This window comes from Aquarana catesbeiana, linkage group LG02 (assembly GCF_042186555.1).
Source record: "Aquarana catesbeiana isolate 2022-GZ linkage group LG02, ASM4218655v1, whole genome shotgun sequence".
Lineage (NCBI taxonomy): Eukaryota > Metazoa > Chordata > Amphibia > Anura > Ranidae > Aquarana > Aquarana catesbeiana.
Window position 1 is genome coordinate 812648342 of NC_133325.1, and position 8799 is coordinate 812657140.

Genomic DNA, 8799 nt, shown 5'->3' on the forward strand with positions numbered 1-8799 from the left:
GGTGAGATAGAGAGAAGGGAGTAAGAGGGAGAGACATAGGCGTGCGCACAGGGTGTGCCAGCTGTGCCTGGGCACACCCTAATTGCCTTGTGTGGTGCATATTTCCCCCTGTTTAGACCACTGATATTTCATCCCACAAAAAAATGTTATAAAAGAAAATTATTTTTTTTTAAATAAAATAAACAAAATTACACTGTCCACTGCCCTACTGACACCATCAGTACATATACACATGCATATGTATTTGAGCTTTGGGGTGTACACCCTAATGCAAGAGGCTGCGCACACTTATGGGGAGAGAGAGGGGGCAGAGAGAGGGCTGCAAGGGGGGAGAGGGGTGCGAGGGGGGTAGAGAGATGGAGGAGTGCAAGAAAGAGAAAGAGAGGGGAGATAGAGGGGTGTGAGAGAGGGGGGTGGAGAGAGAGGGGGTGAGAGAGAGGGGGGTTGAGAGAAAGGGGGGTTGAGAGAGAGGGGGTGAGAGAGAGGGGGTGAGAGAGAGTGGGCAGAGAGAGGGGGGGAGAGAGAGGGGGGGAGAGAGAGGGGGGTGGAGAGAGAGGGGGTTGGAGAGAGAGGGGGTGAGAGAGAGGGGGTGAGAGAGAGGGGGCAGAGAGAGGGGGGTGGAGAGAGAGGGGGTGGAGAGAGAGGGGGTGAGAGAGAGGGGGGTGGAGAGAGAGGGGGGTGAGAGAGAGGGGGGTGAGAGAGAGGGAGGTGGAAAGAGAGGGGGATGAGAGAGAGGGGGTGAGAGAGAGGGAGGAATGAGTGAGGCGGGGGAGAGAGAGGGGAATGAGAGAAAGGGGGTGAGAGAGGAGGCGGAGAGAGAGGGGGTGACAGGGGGATGAGAGAGAGGGGGGAAGAGTAAGGAGAATGAGAGAGAGGGGGTGAGATAGAGAGAAGGGAGTAAGAGGGAGAGAGAGGGGGTAGAGAGAGGGCTGCAAGGGGGGAGAGGGGTGCGAGGGGGGTAGAGAGATGGAGGAGTGCAAGAAAGAGAAAGAGAGGGGAGATAGAGGGGTGTGAGAGAGCGGGGTTGAGAGAGAGGGGGTGAGAGAGAGGGGGGTTGAGAGAGAGGGGGGTGAGAGAGAGGGGGTGAGAGAGAGGGGGTGAGAGAGAGGGGGCAGAGAGAGAGTGGGCAGAGAGAGAGTGGGCAGAGAGAGAGGGGGGGAGAGAGAGGGGGGGAGAGAGAGGGAGGAATGAGTGAGGCGGGGGAGAGAGAGGGGAATGAGAGAAAGGGGGTGAGAGAGGAGGCGGAGAGAGAGAGTGGGCAGAGAGAGGGGGGGAGAGAGAGGGGGGTGGAGAGAGAGGGGGTGAGAGAGAGGGGGTGAGAGAGAGTGGGCAGAGAGAGGGGGGGAGAGAGAGGGGGTGGAGAGAGAGGGGGTGAGAGAGAGGGGGGTTGAGAGAGAGGGGGGTGAGAGAGAGGGGGGTGGAAAGAGAGGGGGGGGGAGAGAGGGGGTGAGAGAGAGGGGGTGAGAGAGAGGGGGTGAGAGAGAGAGGGGGATGAGAGAGAGGGGGATGAGAGAGAGGGAGGAATGAGTGAGGCGGGGGAGAGAGAGGGGAATGAGAGAAAGGGGGTGAGAGAGGAGGCGGAGAGAGAGGGGGTGACAGGGGGATGAGAGAGAGGCGGGAAGAGTAAGGGGAATGAGAGAGAGGGGGTTGAGAGAGGGAGGTGGAAAGAGAGGGGGATGAGAGAGAGGGGGTGAGAGAGAGGGAGGAATGAGTGAGGCGGGGGAGAGAGAGGGGAATGAGAGAAAGGGGGTGAGAGAGGAGGCGGAGAGAGAGGGGGTGACAGGGGGATGAGAGAGAGGGGGGAAGAGTAAGGAGAATAAGAGAGAGGGGGTGGAGAGAGGGGGTGAGATAGAGAGAAGGGAGTAAGAGGGAGAGAGAGGGGGTAGAGAGAGGGCTGCAAGGGGGGAGAGGGGTGCGAGGGGGGTAGAGAGATGGAGGAGTGCAAGAAAGAGAAAGAGAGGGGAGATAGAGGGGTGTGAGAGAGCGGGGTTGAGAGAGAGGGGGGTGAGAGAGAGGGGGGTGAGAGAGAGGGGGTGAGAGAGAGGGGGTGAGAGAGAGGGGGTGAGAGAGAGTGGGCAGAGAGAGAGGGGGGGAGAGAGAGTGGGCAGAGAGAGAGGGGGGGAGAGAGAGGGGGGGAGAGAGAGAGGGGGATGAGAGAGAGGGGGTGAGAGAGAGGGAGGAATGAGTGAGGCGGGGGATAGAGAGGGGAATGAGAGAAAGGGGGTGAGAGAGGAGGCAGAGAGAGAGGGGGTGACAGGGGGATGAGAGAGAGGCGGGAAGAGTAAGGGGAATGAGAGAGAGGGGGTTGAGAGAGGGGGTGGAGAGAGAGGGGGTTGAGAGAGGGGGTTGAGAGAGGGGGTTGAGAGAGGGGAGGTGTGAGAGGGGAGGTGAGAGAGAGGGCAGAGAAAGGGGGAGAGAGAGGGGAGGTGAGAGAGAGAGAGAGGGCAGAGAGAGGGGGTGAGATAGAGAGAAGGGAGTAAGAGGGAGAGAGAGGGGGGAAAGAGAGAGGGGTGCAAGATGGAAGAGAGGGGTGTAAGGGGGGAGAAGAGAAAGAGGTGCAAGAGAGAGAAAGACAGGGAGAGGGAGGAATGAGTGAGGCGGGGGGAGAGAGAGGGGGGAAAGAGAGAGGGATGCAAGAGGGGGTGAGGGGGTAGAGAGAGAGCGAGAGAGAAGGGAGGAAGAGAGAGGGAGGAAAGAGAAGATGGTGCAAGAGAAGGGGGAGAGATGGGGGGAGAGAGGGAGGGGTGCAAGAGAAAAAGGGTGGAGAGAGGGGGGAGAGAGGGGTGCAAGAGAAGGAAAAAGCAGGGCGCCACTCCCAGGGGGGTCCCAAACCCATAGAGTTACTAAGAGCACCACCAGATCGCCAATCCCAGGGGGGGTCCCAAACCCATAGTGATCCTAAGAGCACCCCCAGAGCGCCCCAACCCGGGAGGCACTTGACACTGCGGGTTCTTTGCCTTCCCAGACCCTGGCTAGACAAGGCAGCACTGCTCAAATCAGGAGGCACTGGGCCCCTCAGAACCCCCCCATGCCAGGGAAGTACCCCTGGCCTACACTCTACAAGGTACACGCTGTATTCAGTTTCCTTGCCCTGTGAGAAGATCCCTCAAGACCACCATTACACCAGCAGGAGCCATGTACAAACAGCCATCCCATCCATAAGGACAGAACGCCCCTACTGGACATGGAGAAGAACAGACGCTACGCTTGATTTTAGCCAAAAAGGCAAAGATGCCCTACTTTGTTACCCCCTATAAGAGAAATCATCCTCCAGCACGCTGAAGCTCACTTTCCATGAATAGGACAGAATGGTGGAATCCACCACCATGGGGAATTAGCTAAAGAGGCCGGTTCTGGAGGGAGGTGCCTAGGCGGGCCGACTTCTGAAACCGTGTCTCCTTTCCCTTTCCCTGTATTTTCCCTTTCCCTGTATTTTCCCTTTATGATGCATAGTTTCTTGGAGAAAGGGAAGCTAAACCTCATTATACTATATAATCCGACCTGTATCCATGGTTAGAGCTGAAGGTTAATCCGCTTATACATTGCCTTCCCTGATTCCTGACCCCCCCATCAATGTCTTTTTAAAATAAAGCGTTTCTGTTATCAATGCATGTATTATTTTAGACTCACTGACATCATTATTGGCTCTCTGTGCTTCTCTATGCAACATAGGCAGATCACGGCTGATGGGAGGGGCCAGTAGGGGGCTGCACAAAGCTTCCTGAAAACATCCCAGCGCCCTGCCTCAGTACTCCTCTCAGTCCTGATGCAAGCAGAGGGCTGGCTCTTGGGAGGAGTTATGCAAATATCATAATGCCTCGCTGGGTAGTCAAGTCTGGAGGGCGTTACAATTAGGGATGGGTCGAACACCCCCCCCCCCCCCGGTTCGGTTCCCACCAGAACACCTTGAACAGGCAAAATGTTCATGGGAACACCGTTAAAGTCTATGGGACACAAACATGACAAATCAAAAGTGCTCATTTTAAAGGCTTATATGCAATTTATTGTCATAAAAAGTGTTTGGGGACCCGGGTCCTGCCCCAGGGGACATGGATCAATGCAAAAAAAATATTTTTTAAAACAACCGTTTTTTCAGAAGCAGTGATTTTAATAACACTTAAAGTGAAACAATAAAAGTGTAATATTCCTTTAAACACCGTGCCTGGGGGGTGACTACAATATGCCTGTAAAGTGGCGCATCTTTCTGATGTGTAGAACAATACCACAGCAAAATGACATTTCTAAAGGAAAAAATGTCATTTAAACTTGCTCGAGGCTGTAATGTATTGTCGGATCCCGGCAATATAGATAAAAAAATGAAAAAAAAAAAAACGGATGGGGTCCCCCCCAGTCCGTACCAGGCCCTGTACAGTTTCTGATAAATCGGACCCCGAAAAAATAGCAAAAATGAAAATGCTCCACCTCCATGGGAGGCCTCCCGGCGACTGCTCTCTCTTCGCTTTGAAAGCTCTTAAATAGGCAAGGGCGGGGCCACCCTGGTGACGTAACCGGGTGACCCCGCCCCCTTCTGACGTCATGTGGCGGAGTGTTTTCATTTTTGCTATTTTTCTGGTCCATCGGGTGGCGTGATTGATGGTGGATTTACATCGCGGGACACTTTTTTTTTTTTTTTATTTGTTAATAAAGGATTTGTCAAAAACCGTCTCTTGTGGTTTTTACTTTTTTGGCACTTTTTTTGGTGAATGAGTAGGGGTCCGATGTACCTGATACCCATTCACATAAGGGGGGCGGGATCTGGGGGTCCCCTTGTTAAAGGGGGCTTCCAGATTCCGTTAAGCCCTCTGCCCGCCGACCCCCACAACCACCGGCCAGGGTTGCTGGGGAGAGGCTCTTGTCCCCTTCTCCATGTTGAGGACAAGTGGCCTTGTATGTTTCAGGAGGGGGTCAATTTTTTTTTTATAAATTTTGTCATGGGGTTCCCCTTAAAATCCATACCAGACCCAAGGGGCCTGGTATGGATTTTGAGGGGACCCCATGCCATTTTTTTCTTAATTCTGGCATAGGGTTCCCTTTAACCACTTCAATACACTGTATTATATACTCTGCACTGCATTATATACACTACACTGACTGCACTATATACTCTGCACTGCATTATATACACTACACTGACTGCACTATATACTCTGCACTGCGTTATATACACTACACTGACTGCACTATATACTCTGCACTGCGTTATATACACTACACTGACTGCACTATATACTCTGGACTGCGTTATATACACTGCACTGACTGCACTATATACTCTGGACTGCGTTATATACACTGCACTGACTGCACTATATACTCTGCACTGTGTTATATACACTACACTGACTGCACTATATACTCTGCACTGTGTTATATACACTACACTGACTGCACTATATACTCTGCACTGCGTTATATACACTACACTGACTGCACTATATACTCTGCACTGCGTTATATACACTACACTGACTGCACTATATACTCTGCACTGCGTTATATACACTACACTGACTGCACTATATACTCTGCACTGTGTTATATATACTACACTGACCACACTATATACTCTGGACTGCGTTATATACACTGCACTGACTGCACTATATACTCTGGACTGCGTTATATACACTGCACTGACTGCACTATATACTCTGGACTGCGTTATATACACTGCACTGACTGCACTATATACTCTGGACTGCGTTATATACACTGCACTGACTGCACTATATACACTACACTGACTGCACTATATACTCTGTACTGTGTTATATACACTACACTGACTGCACTATATACTCTGCACTGTTATACATACTACACTGACTGCACTATATACTCTGCACTGTGTTATATACACTGCACTGACCACACTATATACTCTGGACTGCGTTATATACACTGCACTGACTGCACTATATACTCTGCACTGTGTTATATACACTACACTGACTGCACTATATACTCTGGACTGCGTTATATACACTACACTGACTGCATTATATACTCTGCACTGTGTTATATACACTACACTGACTGCACTATATACTCTGCACTGCGTTATATACACTGCACTGACTGCACTATATACTCTGCACTGTGTTATATACACTACACTGACTGCACTATGTACTCTGCACTGTATTATATATACTACACTGACTGCACTATATACTCTGCACTGTATTATATATACTACACTGACTACACTATATACTCTGAATTGTATTATATATACTACACTGACTGCACTATATACTCTGCACTGTATTATATACTACACTGACTGCACTATATACTCTGCACTGTATTATATACTTTACACTAACTACACTATATACTCTGAACTGTATTATATATACTACACTGACTGCACTATATACTCTGAACTGTATTATATACACTACACTGACTGCACTATATACTCTGCACTGTATTATATATACTATACTATATACTCCGATCTGTATTATATATACTACACTATATACTCTGAGCTGTATTATATATACTACACTGACTGCACTATATACTCTGAACTGTATAAGATACACTACACTGACTGCACTATATACTCTGCACTGTATTATATATACTACGCTGACTACACTATATACTCTGCACTGTATTATATATACTACACTGACTGCACTATATACTCTGAACTGTATTATATATACTACACTGACTACACTATATACTCTGAACTGTATTATATATACTACACTGACTGCACTATATACTCTGAACTGTATTATATACACTACACTGACTGCACTATATACTCTGCACTGTATTATATACACTACACTGACTGCATGCTCAATCCACTAACTAACCTGCCTAATCTCTCTCCATTCATAAACGCTATACACGGCCGCCGTGTAAGCAGCCTTATACAGTGTGGGACGTGGACTTAGCCCCTGAGCCTGGTGACCCCACAATAGGGATAAAACTTTTCCGCAGAAGAGAGTTTAACAAGACTCGTGGCCACTCATTACAATTAGAAGAAGAGGTTTAACCTTAAACTACGTAGAGGGTTCTTTACTGTAAGAGCGGCCAGGATGTGGAATTCCCTTCCACAGGCGGTGGTCTCAGCGGGGAGCATTGATAGCTTCAAGAAACTATTAAATAAGCACCTGAATGACCGCAACATACAGGAATATACAATGTAATACTGACACATAATCACACACGAAGGTTGGACTTGATGGACTTGTGTCTTTTTTCAACCTCGCCTACTATGTAACTATGATTGGTCTTCAATCCCAGAGGACGTCTGATTCGGATAAACGCATCAGGCGGAGCTAGCACTGTGATGTCATCACGCTAGAAAATCACTTTGAACTCCCAAACATTATATATATATATATATATATATATATATATATATATATATATATATATATATATATATATATATATATATATATTTATATTAGCAGAGACCTTAGAAAATAAAATGGCGATTGTTGCAATTTTTTATGTCACACAGTAGTTGTGCAATTTTTTTGGGGGTTAAAATGCACTTCAATTTATTTTAAATGCAAAAAAACACAAAATATAACAAATGATGTTACCCTGAGTAAATAGATACCTAACACGACGCGCTTCAAATTTGCGCACACTCGTGGAATGGCGGGAAACAACAGTACCTAAAAATCTCCATAGGTGAAACTTTAAAAAAAAATTCACAGATTACCAGATTTAGAGTCACAGAGGAGGTCCAGTTCTAGAATTATTGTTCTCGCTCTGACGACTGCAGTGACACCTCACGTGTGGTGCGAACAACATTTACATCTGCGCACGCGACTTATGTATGCGATCACTTCTCTACATGAGCACAGAGGAATGGGGGTGCTTTAAGAAAAGAAAAAAAAAATCATGTTTATTTTATTTTTTATTTTCACATTGTCCCTTTTTTTTATTACTTTTGTTCCTATTGCAAGGAATGTAAACTTACCTAATAATGATAAGTAATAGAAATAAGGGATGACAGGTCCTCTTTATAGAGACATCTGGGGTCCTCTACCTTTGAAAGCAAAAGACCAAAAAAAAAGAATCAGTAAAATCTGCGGCCCCTGGGGGGGGGTAGGGCTACAACTATATTCAAAGCAATGTAAACTAGCTATAAAAGATCGAGTCCAGAGATTCACATAAAACAAAAGGAAGAAATACAAGGGGAGGAGGACAAGACAAACGAGCTCTGCGAGGGGGGACAGAAACACCGCCCTGTGGTTAGGATGGTCGCTCTAAAGGCAGCAAACTCCAGTCTGGGGGCTGGAGGTGGGATGCAAATAGATGTCCAAAAAAGTTTGATAACAAACTTGAATATCAGGAACCAAAAACAAGTTCCAATCAGAGTGAGGTAAATGTGGGTTCAATTTCAGGTCTCCTATGAGTGAGACTCCTCGGCCTTTTGGCTAAGATCAAGTGTAGTATCTGTTCTTATCAGTTACCAAGTGGTGGCGCTGGGTTACTGTCCCTGATCCACGGTTTTGGGTATGCAAATCCACTTGGTGTAATGGTAACCTGCAAAGTTAGTGCTGGTGGGAGCCGTACCCAGACTGCTCGAAGGATCACTGAGGGCTGGCAGTAGGTCCCCCCCCCCCCCCAAGAAAGCTGGAAGGGTTGCCTCCTGATGGGGATGGAGAAACACTGGGTATGGCCGAAGGGTCAGGTCCCTGGCCTTCTGGCCTAGATTGGTGTGGTTCCTGTCCTTAACAATCTTTCTTGAAAGAACACCGGCCCCCTTTCGGTGTTATTGGGGGGTTTCGTTAGTATTTCCCGAATGCAATT

General features: G+C 48.0%; 1 pseudogene; it reads left to right on the forward strand.

Moving 5' to 3' along the window:
- The first annotated feature begins 8403 nt into the window (after nucleotides 1-8403).
- LOC141130880 (U2 spliceosomal RNA) lies at nucleotides 8404-8517 on the forward strand (annotated as a pseudogene).
- The last annotated feature ends 282 nt before the right edge of the window (nucleotides 8518-8799 follow it).